Raw genomic sequence first — 14,431 nt, 5'->3', positions numbered from 1 at the left:
GACTTCGGGTTAGGATTCACACCTTGAGCATGGAAGAATGCTATATGAACGGAACAGTAAGCCTTAATATTTTATTTTAATGCTGTTCAAACATGAAACAGATTACAACCTCTATAAGACTGAAATTTCAGATAAATAAATAATACATTTTCATATAAATCTTACACTCGACAAGCTTACTGATTAGTATTTTCTAAATTTGAAAGAAAAAAAATCGCAACAATCGACTTATAAATTCGTATCGGGATTAATCGGTATCGAATCGAATCGTGACCTGTGAATCGTGATACGAATCGAATCGTCAGGTACTAGGCAATTCACACCCCTATATACAACATATGCCAAATATATATTTTGACTGTAGTTTTGAAGACTGTCAACATACTAATATACAGTAAATTATAATGTATCTAACATAACGTAGTGACCAAGTTAAGGCTGTTTTTTTATGAGCTAGCTTGTAAGCAAACTTACCGGTAGCTTGTAGCAAACGTGTGTGTCGTCATGCATGTTGAGGTCACATCTCTGATCAACTGCTGAAAGGAGACTGATTCTGTCCTTTTTCATCTAGAACTACTTAAAACATCAAAGCGTATGAGGGAATGGAAGAATTTGTGACAGCTAAGGCTGTTTGAAAGAGCTATATAAATAAAGATGACTTGAATTACACTACAGCCTGTTCAGTGTTCACTATATTATGTTTTAATGACAACATTTTATGTTGCAACAAGAGTTGAGTAGCTGTTAGTCGGACGTCAGTAGACTTCCAAACACGGAGAAACACCACACATGACTAGAGAAAAAAAAATACAGTGGTACCTCTACTTACGAAATTAATTGGTTCCGGAAGAAAGTTCTTAAGTAGAAAATTTTGTAAGTAGAGACGCATTTTCAATGTAAATGCCCTAATCCGTTCCGAGCCTCCCAAAATTCAGACATAATTGTTTTATAAAGCATAAAAATGCATCAAAACATGTAACAAATACATGTTACAATTAGATTATTGCACAATAAATGAGAGTTCTGCGTAAAGTAAAAAACAAAGAATAGGAATTTACCTTTTTAACCGCTGTCCTCATCGTTTTTTGCCCTCTTTGGTTCATGTTCTCTCTCAGAAGTGTTTTTTTCTGCCTGGTGTTTTGCAAAGAACTGATCCAAGGATGTTTTTTGTTGTTGTTGTTTTTTTGTTTTCAAACAATGCTTCGTAAATGTCCAAGGCAAACATCATCTTAGTGAGCAAACACCCGACTGGTGAACACTTTTTCTGGCCGATTCTTTTAAACAAATTCTGAAACGTCATGGAAACTTCCGGTATGGCGAGGCATCGCCCCCCCCCCCCCCCCACCCCCCAAAAAAAGGCCCGTCTCGTCGTAATTAAAAACTTACTGTGCCTTCATCAATCACCAATTGTTTGAATTTTTGCACAAATTCGTTGGCCGTTAGTTCATACATTTACGAAAAACTATCGGAACACCTCATGGGCCGCGGGATGAATGATGAGGACGCTGTATAGACACCGATCTAGTATCTAGGCTCATAGATACCTATGGTAAAGGTTTCACAGCCAATGGGATGCCGGAAACATGCACAAACACCGATCTAGTATACGCTCATACCTATGGTAGAGGTTCCTCTTAGCCAATGGGATGCCAGAACGATGCAGAAACACCGATCTAGTATTTACGCTCAAAGGTACCTATGGTAGGAAATGGCCATAGCCGAAAGTATTTTGCGAACGGTAATGTATTTTTACCTTTCGCATCTAGAGGCAATATTTTCCCGTTGAGGCGTTTCGTAACTCGAAAATTTCGTATGAAGAGACGTTCGTAAGTAGAGGTTCCACTGTAATGGGTATAACGATTTTGAATGTATAGAGCATGTGGCGTGCAGTCATGGCACAATAAACACATCACCCATGAACCCATTTCATTCATGAATATAACAAAACATATAACAAAATTTTGAGGTTAAACATGACTTCTGAGTAAATAAACATAGTGGACCAATGACAACAGTTTGTGGTTTGTTTTTAGCAAAACAGAAAATAACGTTCTCAAAGAAAAGACTGTCAAAGGAGTGGAGACGGCACAAGCACACACTTTTGGTTGCACCATAATTGTTTGATTTTGGATTTCCCACCATCCCTCCTCACTACTGATTGACTGTACGTCACTGTCAACAGGCGTGTATGTTATTTTGGTATTTGAGTGTTTCTTCTTTTTCACATGTCCAGCCCTTGCAGTATAACTGTCTTCTTTCAATGTGGAAATTGGATGGATGTTTCAATAAACATTTGAAACAAAATGGCTTATTTGCCGCAAGAAATCATAGTGGAGGAAGGAGAAGAGGGGGAAGAAGAAAAAAAATCCTTAGTGGGACGCAAACTGGGGACCTGCCGCTTACAAGGTAAGTGCGCTGACTACACAATTTGTTCACTTCGGTTCAGCAGCGCAAACATTTTATTTTTAAAGGGTTAGTTCGGATTTTTTGACATGAATCTCTATTTCATCCTCACCTCCAGTGTGTGCGATCAGCACTGACTTACCCCTGACAGCGTTCTGTGCCACGAGTTCTGGTCCGGTGTTGGACGAGAGGAAAATAGTCCAGCAAGCTGGCTGGGGTCACAGAAATAAAGCGTTTTTCTTCTAAAAACAATTACTGTTCAAAAGAGTGATACATTTCCATCACAATACTCCTTTCTGAAAAGGTCAGACGCCATTACCACCGGCACTACTTTTCTGTTCGTTCGCATCACTGCGCGTCGCCCTGTAGACAGCGAATCGACGCGCTGCAGACAGCTGATCCTTCCGCCTTCGAAAAGACAAAGAACTTGTAGATTAATGCAGGCCTATCAGCTGCATGCGCGGCGCCGCGCAGTGATACGAACAAACAGAAAAGTAGTGCCGGCGGTAATGGCGTCTGACTTTTTTTTTTTTTTTAAGAAAAGGAGTATTGTGATGTAAATGTATCACTCTTTTGAACGCAAATTGTTTTTAGAAGAAAAACGCTTCCGTGAACCCAGCCAGATTGCTGGACTATTTTCCTCTCGTCCAACACCGGACCAGAACTGGTGTCACAGAACGCTGTCAGGGGGAAGTCAGTGCTGATCGCACACACTGGAGGTGAGGATGAAATAGAGATTCATGTAAAACAATCTGAACTATTCCTTTAAGTACAAGTGTCAGCTACAACCTTTCTGGGATTTTAAGACGGCCAATTCGAATTGCACTTTGGCATTGCAAATGTGAAGGGTAATTGATTGCTTTGAATTCATTTGGACAGAATGTTTACTGATAGGCTACTTTTATCACTATCCTGCGAGCATGGAGGTGTCAGAGCAAGTGGGCGTGTTTTTAGTGGTGATGTTTTCGGTAAAGAATTGGCATTTTAACATGGCTAAAAGCTCCAAAAAGTTGATTTTTCACGTTACTGTCCCTTTAAGTTTCCCATCATTCATTGGCAAAACGGCCATCCATCAGTGAGGGACTGACAGACCTTATGTCAGTACTGACGGTAGGCCCAGCTCTGATTCTAGTAATAAATCAATGGTTGTACCACTGTTCATGAACATGGTATAAGGTTAAACTGTGGCATAACTTAAGAGTGCTACACTTTCTATCGGGGGCTGTTAGCTACTGCTACAAAATCAACAGATTGACCCATCACCAAACACACACAAAAAAATGAAAAAACAAAAGAAAATGCTTACGCCACTAACAACTATGTATCAATTAAGATGGAGCCTAAAGTTTTAAAAGTACCACTCATTGTCATGTTATTAAGTGTAATTTGTTCTCCACATTTGACCCATCCCCCGATAGAGCGGTGAGCAGCAGCAGGGGCTTGCGCTCAGGGATCATTTGTTGATCTCAACCCCCAATTTCAACCCGTAATGCTGAGTGTCAAGCAGGGAGGCAAATGGGTCCCATTTTTATAGTCTTTGGTATGACCCGGCTGGGGATTGAACCATGACCTCCCAGTCTCAGGGTGGACACTTTACCACTAGTCCACTGAGCTGTAATTACTACTCAGAAATTGATACTAAAATACAACTTTTAATGTTTAAAAAGGTTAATTTCAAATGCCCTGAGATAGTCGAAAGAATGTATTGCTGGGAACATGTTGGAAAATGATATAGTGGCAATTACAGATTTCGAGCCATAAAGATGGCTGTTGTGAGACTGATACATGGCACATGTACTGTGCATAAATTATGTGCTGTTAATTCAAGCATTTGTTTGTTTTGATTCATTATGCATGCGCACCTCTCATTCCCCCCAGTGAAGTCCTTGCGGTACATCCTCGTGCGTGAGGAATAAGAATAATGTTTACAAACCTAAATGGAGAATCAAAGTCGTATCAGGTTTGCTGTCTAAGACGCCAAGTTACAACCTTGCTATATGGATTTGTAGTGAAAATATTGAACTGTTAAAACAATGCAAGCTGAGCTCCAGCTGCAGACGGCAGGTTATGCCATCAGTTTAATGCAGTGGTTCTTAACCTGGGTTTTATCGAACTGTAGGGTTTTGGGGAATCAATATCAGGGGTTTTAGTGGAAGACAAGGCACACACCCGAGTCATATGATTTGTGATGATAGAATTTAGTATGCTCAGTAGTCTAACTGTTGTGAAGGTACGTCGTGTGATTTATTTATTTTAATCCCTTCATACAAATTATGTCGAGCAAAAAAAAAAAATATATATATATATGTGTAATATGAATTCACATGTATAATGGAATGTATGATGTTCCACAGGGTTCAATTCTGGGGCCTCTGCTGTTTTGAATGTTTCTGCTGCCCCTGGGTTCCACCTTAAAAAAAAACAACGGTGGTTGCACTATAAATATAGAGTTAAGTGATGGAAGCAATTTCAGCATCTGAACTGAATGATTTGCAATTGCAAGTTGAGCAATTCTAGTCCAGCATAACTACAGATACCTATAGCAAAACTGAAGAAGGTGAAGAGAGCCAGATCCGATGAAAAGGCTGCTATCCCTGTTCATTTACATATGTCTTGAATTAAAAAAAAAGAAAAATAAATCATTTTATTTTTCAATAAAAAATAAAGGGTTCAGTGAATGTGCATAGAAAATGGTGGTGTTCAGTACTTCCAACAGGGTTAAGAGAAACTGGTTTACTGCCTCATGCTGACTGGCAGTAGGGGTGTGCTCAAAAAATCAATACGGCAATATATCGTTGCGGGCCTCATCACAATACACGTATCGATACGCAGGTGTCAGAATCGATATTGCTCGTTAACTTTAAATCGGCAGTTCACGTTTGCCTTTGCGGCTTGCATTGTACCTAAAAAATAAAAACCAGCAGCGTCTTTGAAGTTAATTGCCTTCAATTAATGCAAAAATAGCTCACCGGTGATTGGACACTGTGTCTTGCTAATAAAAATGAAAGCAGAGGAAGAATGTCAACATTTATTTATTGATAAACTTGACATGGCACGCGTCTCAGTGTACCAATTTTCCTATATTTTGTTTAAAAAAAAATAAAATGTGTCTTATTTGGGATACATATGTATCGCATTACGTATCGTATCGTGGCCCCTGTATCGTGATACGTATCATATCGTGAGGTTGGCGGCAATACCCAGCCCTAACTGGCAGCAACCTGCCAATATTGTCAAACAACAACCCCCCCCCCCAAAAAAAAACAAAAAAAACAAAACTGTATTGTAGCTCTGGGGCTGTTCATACTGTATGTAATGTGACTAAACCTGTTGACTGAGAGACGAGATACAGACGGGGGAGGAAGACAGGACGGAAGTTGACTCATTTCAATATACTGTGTCACCTCCAACACTTGTAAATTTGCTCAATGCTGCTCACACACACAAACATTTTATTAGCTTGGATACAATTTACTATTAACTGGTATGAATGTGCCTGTTTTTCAAGGGAAAGTTACGCAAATATTATATTCTGTCCCGACTAAAGAAAATCCAATGAAATTCAGAGGGACGCAGAGGCATGCATTCCTGCGGCTTTCCCAGCCAAGTAGTCACAGGCAAACAGAGCCGTAGTCTTAAACTATGTGAATTGTGAAGGTTAAGCTTCAACTGGCATTCTTTCTTGTATGCCAGTAATCCAATCCAATTACACAAAATCTATTTGTAGAAAGGCCAGCAAAAAAATGCTGTGAATGTTTTCATCAGGTTTCATGCAACCTGGAATTTGATGCTTTGAGAACATAAAATCCCTCATCGACTAAAAAGGTGAGGATTACATCATGTGCATAAGGTTCTATCAAGGCCAAGCTTCTACTCTGCATTCTCAGGTTGCAGGAATTTCTGGGTCACAGCCACCCGGATGTGAAATAATTATTTTTAGAACATGCATTGGAACAACAACAACGACCAATATATGCAAATAAGCAATCAAAAATTCACATCAAGCAATAAGTTTCATTTCCTTGTAATTAGGAATGCACCAAAAATTCATCCAACCTATGCTTTTCGGCCATAAAGTGCCCAAACGTACATTTTGGATTCTGTCCAAAAAGTCTTGTCACTCAAACAGCACGGACGAACCAAAATGCTGTGCACCAACGACCTGCTGAACAAGCAAATATACTGCTTCAACACAAGATGAACCCAGAGCCCAATTTCTGCCGCCATGCTGCCTGGAGAAGACTACCAGGCCACTGAAGACTCTCTCTCCAGCGGCCGTTAAAGCATGAGCATGAAAGAAGAGAACCAGAGAGCTCGCACTTACGCTACCTTCATACTGCAGGGCATGATGCCCTTTTGGAATTTTTTGTTCAGCCCATCCTTTAATGTATTAGCTCACATTACAAAAAGAAATGTGATTTCTAATGTGAATGGAATGTTTCTGTGAAGTGACATGCATGCACAGAAATGAGATGATCGTCTCTCGTTGGAAATAATTTCCCTGAGACCGAAACTAAAGATGTCAGGTCATTAACTGATGTCACTAATCAACTGACCCGTGGCTCAGTTATTACCATCTTCACAGTTTACCGTTTTTTATGCTTTATGTTTGAAGTGGGATTAAATTCAAGTTAAATATGAGCAACACTGTTACTCTAAATAATTGCCGACATTGTTAGTGGTCCATCCTAAACAACTGAAGACAACTGGGTAACATAACCGTTCGAAAACATTTCACTGAGTAAAAGAATTCCAACTTTATAAGAGGAGACCAGGGCTAAACTAATGCACTCTAGTTATCAAAACGGATAGTTCCTACCAGCGACAGACGGACATCTATCATTTATTACCAAGTCCACGAATTTTATCAGTGATTGGGAACTCAAAACATACGTGCTGCTCTTTTACTTTTCTTTTTTTTCTTAACAGTAGCCTTTTTATTTGACCATTTATGACTAAAACATATTCTAATTAGTAGATCAACATCTTAGCTGTTCACAATGAGTACTTCTACAAGCCTCTGGCCAATATTTTTGAGGAAGTGGCCGGTCTGAGTCCTTCGAATTTCCCGCCCTGTCTGCGGGATGTGACGTCATGCGAGTTCTCGTCCATTGTTTCCTGTTGTTGCGAAGACGGAACTAGTTCAGTTTTTTGCTGCCCCAGACACCCGCTGTTACTACGCGGATGGCTGCTTAAAAAAAATAAAAATAAAAAATGAAAAATGAAAACAATGCCAAGTGCCACGAAAAAAAAAAATCTAAACATGATATTGACCGACGCCGGGTAAGAACGAGAGTGAACATGGGTTTGACATTTCAGCGGTGGAGAGAGTTGAGCTCGGACATGGATTAGAAAAGTAATTCACAGCTGGCTTTCTTTCTACTCCAAAAGGTAAGAAGCGAGTAACTTGACATTTAGAAAAAAATGTGGTGATTTCAAATGGCAGTAACCTCAAGATCGATCCTTTCTCGGTCGTAACTATTGGGGTGAAAGTGAGGTGGACGGCAACATTTAGCGTGAAAGGGGTGGCAAGATTGAATGAAATAGAACAGAATGACTTTATGAAGAACAGACGTTCCATTTCGCGGCGTTTCAATCAGGCTAAATGTTGCCTTATATTCCTCCGTGAAAACAACCTATTGTAGCTACATTATGCTAACGGAATGTGAACGGTACTACTGAATGGCGATAACATTCACGGCCATATCACACTAAGTAGTGAATGGGTCTATATGTTTTTCACAATCGTCAATTCCCATAAATGACAGCCCACCTTTCGGCTAATGCACAATGACGCTAGCCTGGGGGCGACATACACTAATAATGACTAGAATCAGGTTGACGTCCGTCGAGCGGGGTGACTACAATATGTACCTGCATAATGACGTCGGAATGAGGTCCAATTAATTGACGTAATTTGCACATCGTTTTGGAGTACATCACAGAACTGGATTTCAACCGACTAAAGCAATATGATCTGCACGGCCCGTGGACATCAATTGTTTAGTGGGGATCGAGAGTATCATTCCATTAAGTGGCCAGCTTTGTATAACATTATAAAACTTCTTACCTCTGAAAACATAGTTTAATTGGATATGAAGAGCCCGGTCTTCAGTAATGAAGTCGTGCACGTACGAGTGCGCGCAGCGTGTACGAGCGTGCAGTTTGTTTTTCGCCACAGATGGCAGTAGCGATTTCAAATCTTCCATAGCTGCTTTAAAGTTTTAAAAACATATCTTGTGTTTTGACTTTTTGAAGCATACAATTTCTGAGGAATATTAATATTGGTTCAATTGGTTTGAATATTTAAAAAATTTATTTAATTTTAAATGTAATTCAAAATGTATCAAATGAACCAGTCCAGGGTGTCCCCTGTCTACTACCCAAAGCCAGCTGAGATAGGCTCCAGCACCCCCCGCGACCCTTGTGAGGAATAAGCGGTCAAGACAATGGCTGGATGGATGGATAAAATGAACCAAATGCCTATGTGACTGTCTGACATGTTGCATGACAACAGTGTTTAAGAAAGACACAAACTTATCAACAGAAAGTTGTCTCTGTTAAGAAGACATTTGTATTTGTTAAAAAAACACATACACACAAACACAAAATTACTTTTGTTTCAGTGATGGTACAAACTACACAATTTTATCATTGAAAAAACACCAGTTTATGTCTTGAGTAGTTTTATCGTAAATTATCGTGGACTAGTTTCCTGACCTATATATCGATAATCGCGGTATCATCATATCGTAAGATAATCGTGATTGTGAGCCTCATATCGCATATCGTATCGTAAGGTATCCAGAGGTTCCCACCCCTAATGTTAACAGTTTTTGTGTTGACAAATAAGATGTAGCATTGAATGTTCTACTTGTGAAAATAGTAACAATTACATACGTGATAACTTCACTGAATGTTACTCTTTAGGACTATTTAGTGACAGTGTGTAATAGTTGACCAATAGATGTCGCCAGGCCCAGACTGGGCCATCTGGAGTGGCAGGACAATTCCCGGTGGGCTGTCCTATGTTTTGGGCCGCATATCGGCAGGAAGGAGCACAAACATAGTTTCCAAATCATACAGGCAGCAGCCCACACATAATCAGCCCGTAAATAAAGAGTATCCACATCATGTTATGTTGACTGTCTCATTGTGAATCAACTGCAACTACAATGATCCTTACAGGCCATTATATATAGCACTGACTGCCTGCCTTTGTTACTAAGGGTGTCACAGAGTTACAATAATTTGGCATCAAAAGTAGCAAATTTAAACTTTAATCCACAAATAGAAACAATAAACAATATCACGGCGAACTACATTCACAAAAGGTTGTCCTTTGGGCATCCATAGCAGGAAGATGGCGGCGAATCATGGCAGCCTCTTGTAAGGTGAGGCTCCAGCCGTATGTAATATAATTAGTGATTGCCTTGTATATATACAGTATAAAAAAAGTTATGTTGATGTGATAGAACATGTTTTTTTTTTCCAATAGTGGGTTTTTTAATTGAATTATTAGTTCACCACTAGATGGCGCTAAAGATTATGTACTGTCACTATAACAAATATTGATTTATAATTTTATTTTTTTATTTTTTTTAAGTTTTCACTGTGTTGAATAACAGTGTTTCTCAAATTGTAAAGAAGAATAAAAACTAGGGGTGTTAAAAAAAATCGATTCAGCAATATATCACGATATTACAGATTGCAATTCTTGACTCGATTCAATAGGCAGCGAATCGATTTTTAAACACCCATTTTTGATGAAAAAATATTCAACAAAACGTCTTACTTAGTGTTTGGATTCACACCTTAAGCATGGAAGAATGCTATATTAATGGAACATTAAGCCTTAATATTTTATTTCAATGCTGTTCAAACATTAAACAGATTGCCACCTGTTTAATAAATACAGTGGCTCACAGTTAACCCTCAAGTTTCAGATAAATAAATAATACATTTCATACAAATCTTACAGTGTACATGTACAAGTTTACCGAATAGTATTTTCTCAATTTGAGTAAAAAATAAATAAAAAATTGCAACAATTGACTTATAAATTCATACCAGGATTAATTGGTATCGAATCGAATCGTGACCTCTGAATCGTGATACGGATTAAATCGCCAGGTACTAGGCAATTCACACCCCTAATAAAAAACACAAAAAAACAACAACAGTATGAATGAAATGTGTGACCAGGAAGTAGCTACAATTCCTACTTTTAATGGTAAACAAACCTCAACTCGCTCAGCCAGCAGAGCCTGCATGGCTTCTGTTACATGTCATTGCAAATTGCTGGTGACCAGTACTTCCAAGTGATGCTACGTTAAATTCGATATTAATGGTGCCTAATTTGATTTAAAAATGCATAAGAAAGAGAAGGTTATTTCCTGAACCCTGGCCAAGACGACAGTACATTCATGCCAAAGTTCATGAGAAATCACAACTGACTCACCAACAGGAAAATGTGGTGCTTTTTATTGTGACCTCCACCTAATGCAGAGTGACAGGCAGGTCTCTTTGTATAATCAGTATGTTTCATTCAACCTCAATGTGTCAGAAGTGTGGTACAGGAGTTGTCAGCTACCATCAGACTTGTAACATAGCGCACTCGCCATACTGTAGCTGCAATTATGTTTAAATTCTACCAAGATTTGATAAACACTGCACTGTGCCCTTTACACATAGCATATCATTTATGTTGGTTTATGTTATTTTTATTTTTATTTTTTTTTTTTAAATATCAGAATTGTCTATGCACTGCATCTTAAACTGTTCAATACTGATTGGCCATGGCAGCAGGGTATTAATTTACCTTAAGAATATGCTCAAGATTAACGCCAAACCACAAAAATGAATATATTGTTCCGTTATAATTTATGTCTGATTCTGTCAATAGAAATAGAGTATTTGTCATCACACAATTTTGATATGGATCTTTTACTTGCTGACTTTACACTGGCCAGGATACCATGTGTTGTGGTCAATTAGGGTACTGTAGAGGGTTGGTGAATCGGCTTTAGAATTTGCTTTTAGTATCACTCGTTCCAATTATGAAAACAAAGATAACAATAATGGAGATTTCTGTACAAGACAAAGCCTTGCACATTGGATACTTCGACACAGGGATTGAGGAGATTTTCAGGGTAATGGAAACGCACTAAGTGAGACGCCAGACGCCATCCCTCAGAAAGTTCTTCATTCCATCCATGCTCATTTAAGGAAACTGGTTGACGCCACAGGTGCTTTAAATTGAAATACAGATTTACTTTCATTATCCCATGTAATAAAGAACATAATTTCTTTCACCCACTTTGTATTGGACCAAAACAACAGTGTATTTCGATATTTCACTCCAGATTGTGAGATATCACACCTCACAGAGATTCTTTCACATGTACTTGTGATGAAACATCAACTTGTTTTTTTTTGTTTGTTTTTTTTGCGACATGAATCATAAGTGGTACAGAAAATGGATGCATAGCTGGATAATATACATTTCATGTGTTAGGGATGGGAACTTCTCACCAAGTCGGTTGCAGGCTATGATTTTAGTCTACTACAGTTTATCCATTGCATCACCAATAGATGCATTGTTTAATGTACAGCATTCATTCATTCTTACGTGACGATTACTACTTGATATACAGTATTAATAATGACCACTATTTCCATTACTAAAATAAACTACAGCTCAATATACTTCCAGTATCTATTATTTAAACAAAATAGAAGATGTATACATTTAAAATGTTATGCTATAGTGGTAAATGTTTAAATTAGGCTACATGTCCTATCACACACAAATGAATTTACACACATCTAACATAAACAGCAAAGAGTGATCACACTGTAATATTACGTCATTGATGTGACGGGTGTTCCTTGCCCAGAGCCTCAGAATAACAAACCTGAGATTAATATTTTCCAGTTTAGCTGGTTTGAGTATTATGTCACATGATGCGACTGACGGACTTAAATATGCATTCATTCATGATGCTATTATGCTAGTGACGGCCGCCACGATGTACCTATATTGTACTTCACTTGAACTACATTCATTGCAACTTTTTCATTTTGTCAGTATTAGGTTATTTATTAATTGATTGCTGGTATGCATTAATCAATTCAAAATCTTTAGTCCCACCCATATGTACATTCACTAGCATACATCAACAGCATTCATTTAAAGGGGAAGTCAGTCAAAAAATAAAATAATAACAATAATAATAACAATAATAATTATTATTATTATTATTATTTACAATATTCTGTTTGATCAGCCCCACTAGACTAAGTAAGTTTAAGATTTCATTTGTGGAATATGACTTAAACAGCAAAATATACCTGTTTTTCTCCATCTCAGGCTCAGGGGGGCAACCATTTTACCACCAGATGTAGACTGAAAATGACATCACGGTTACAGAAGAAAAACGGGTGGATTTTGCTGCTTAACTCAACAAGTGCAATTTCAATCACAATACCATGTTTAGACTAGTGTGGGCCCACACAACATATTGTAAAGAGAATTGGTGGATTGACTTTGTTTTTAGAACATTGATTGAAGAAAGCATTGATAATATTAAGGAAATTTATTATACCGGGCAGAAGGAGAGATGAGACGAGGGCCCAAGACAGATAGGGGCCAGAAAAAAAAAAAGAGTATTTCCCATTTGTGGCATATACAGTAAGTGGTGGGGTCAAAAGTGATATTTTTTACATTTCGCAACTCCCTGTCTTCCCCTAACAGTAGTACATAAAATACTTCATACAAAACATAATGGGTTTGGGGATATAATAAATTAGGTAACACGTGTTAGATGTCAACATAATCAATCGGGACATTAAACGTGTAGAGTACTATATTTTAAAACGTCAACAGTGTAGTGACTACACAATTAGTAGCCTACTTAGCTTATACGGGAAAAAAAATAGTCAATGTGTGAACTATGTGATACTCGAAAATAAGTGAGTTAATAAGGCTACATGTAAGCTGACTTAATGCAAATCCTATAATAACACAAAAAAAAAAGAAAAAAAAAGAAAAAGAAAACTGAAATATCACTTTGGGTACTTTTCTTCTAGTGTATTTATAGTGGAGTTGCCAGCAGGGTTAAATTGTAAGATTGTTGACGTGACTGGTTTTGTCAGTCGGAAGCGTAATTGTCGTAGTAAAGTTGAAAAAAAAATATGAATATAATTGTGAGACAAGGGGCAAATCTGAACACGGAATTTATAAAACATGATTTGTTGCGAAACACGCCGAACGCCAATGTGGATGACGTGTTTGTCGTCCACAAACGTACTCGCGCAGTGCTGTTGCAGTCGAAGCGTGCAAACACAACCACATCTAAACATAATCATGTTATCGTTGAGTGTCCCCACTTTACTCTCCGTATCACAGTTGTTATTGTGGCTAAGAGCAGGGCTGGCGTGCACGTACCCTTCTCTCCGGTTACACCGTCAACTGCATCCACAGCTGAGCCTCGCCGTCAGTCCTGTCAGTGGTCGTCAACATCGAAATGTCAACCCTTCAACTCTTTTTTTTCCTCGACGCGCTGCTCTCATCAAAATGTGTACCAAAATACAAGGCAGAAAATAAAACAACGGCGCGTGTCAGCGCTTCCTGATTTAGGTACGCTGGTAGTGATGATGTGTTTGCAAGGGGTGGGGCGGAATGCGGCTTGGGTAAAGCTAAAACACGTCCCTGCATGTTTTTTTTTTTTTTTGTTTTTTTTGCGTGAAAATAGGTCGTTGTAAATAGTTGGGAGTCAAATCAAATGACTGACAGCATGCATACTTCGTCTGCTTTGTACCTAAATTATCTCTTAAACATTTACCTGAAAAATTGGAAAGATGTGTGTATCACGACAGTATACTGTTAATTTTAAGTAAATAAAGTGCTTTTGTTTGAACTCGCATGACTCATTGTAGGTCATGTGTAGCGCAAAACCAGACGTTTGTTCATGTGTCACCAGCTACGTGGTACATTGCCTCATGCTTCCCCGACTACTCTACTTCC

General features: G+C 38.5%; 1 protein-coding gene across 1 annotated transcript in view; it reads right to left on the bottom strand.

Annotated features, from left to right (window-relative positions):
• The window catches only part of LOC144022400 (myelin basic protein-like), a 58,285-nt gene extending 44,195 nt beyond the window's left edge, over window positions 1-14,090 (bottom strand). The window contains exon 1 of the mRNA XM_077527152.1: window positions 13,853-14,090. The gene's annotated coding sequence lies outside the window, so the exon portion shown is untranslated. The remainder of the gene's footprint in view (window positions 1-13,852) is intronic.
• Window positions 14,091-14,431: the final 341 nt, after the last annotated feature.

This window comes from Festucalex cinctus, chromosome 7 (genome assembly GCF_051991245.1).
Source record: "Festucalex cinctus isolate MCC-2025b chromosome 7, RoL_Fcin_1.0, whole genome shotgun sequence".
NCBI lineage: Eukaryota > Metazoa > Chordata > Actinopteri > Syngnathiformes > Syngnathidae > Festucalex > Festucalex cinctus.
Note: the sequence above shows the minus strand (reverse complement) of the source record. Positions and strands in the feature narration are given on the sequence as shown.